A 1,048-nucleotide genomic window follows, 5' to 3' on the forward strand; every position below is an offset into this window, starting at 1 on the left:
CATGAGAAGCATATCTCCTCAAAGCCTAGAGGTCATAATACATTTTATGTTCATCAGTTTCCGTGATATTTATATGTTCAGTAAGCTATGGGTTTATTTTATTTATAGATTAATATTGTCTTCTGTATATGGACATGTAATATGATATGGTTTTTGAACAAATATGGGTTTTTGCTGAACAAAAGTGAAGCAAATTATTTGATTGTTAGAACAATATTGAACACAAAATATTAATCATTTTATACATTGTGTAAATTTGTGAATTAATTTCCAGTAACTTGGTACCTTATTTGGAATGGCATTCTCATTATATACTGACAGTGGCTTTGAGGATAGGAATTTTCTTTCAGAGGAAACAGTTGTGCTCTTGCAATAGTCATGCAGTGTAAAGGTTCCACTTATTATGGATATGGATTAAGTACACCAGGCAGTGTACTTACCTTGTGGTCATATTTAACCCTCAGGTTTATATGAATGTTTGTAATTTAGAATGAACAGTTTTCATCTGAGAGTGCAATGCATAGGATAGGATATGGTTGTTGTGAGCCGTTCATTGATCCTTGCTTTGGATAAGCCATCTTAATTTCTCTTTGTAGGATGTTTGATTGTTAAAGGTCTGTGGAGTGGACGTGTTTTGTTTCTTTCAAATGCTATTAGATTTGTTACTAGATTATTATGTTCATGTTTGTGCAGAATGTGTTCTTTTTTGCAATTCACTTTATTATTGTGAGAAATATTTAAGCCATGACTTTTTCACAGATGAAACTATATTGATAAAGTTATAGTGTTGCTTTATTTTACATTGTTGGTAATTTTAAGGAAAGATTACAAAACTAGTCTTAGTTTTGAAACTGAATTATCTCAGAATTGCAGTATTTTCAGCCATGCTTTATTTATTGATTTAAGGACGGTACCAGAGCCAAAGTACGATGCATTCCCCCTTCCTACATGTAAAGTGTGTGTGAGCTATCTATTATCATCATGTCTTATCTTTTATTTCCTTTCTTGAAAAAGAGTTCAGTTCAGCCTGCTTCAGGAATTCCCACAG

General features: G+C 32.3%; 1 protein-coding gene across 1 annotated transcript in view; it reads left to right on the forward strand.

The window, feature by feature from the left end:
* The window catches only part of LOC119593972 (islet cell autoantigen 1-like), a gene marked incomplete in the record, with an annotated part of 7,850 nt that overhangs the window by 6,523 nt on the left and 279 nt on the right, over positions 1-1,048 (forward strand). The window contains 1 exon segment of the mRNA XM_037942993.1: positions 1-1,048.

Source organism: Penaeus monodon, chromosome 33, assembly GCF_015228065.2.
Source record: "Penaeus monodon isolate SGIC_2016 chromosome 33, NSTDA_Pmon_1, whole genome shotgun sequence".
Classification (NCBI taxonomy): Eukaryota; Metazoa; Arthropoda; class Malacostraca; order Decapoda; family Penaeidae; genus Penaeus; species Penaeus monodon.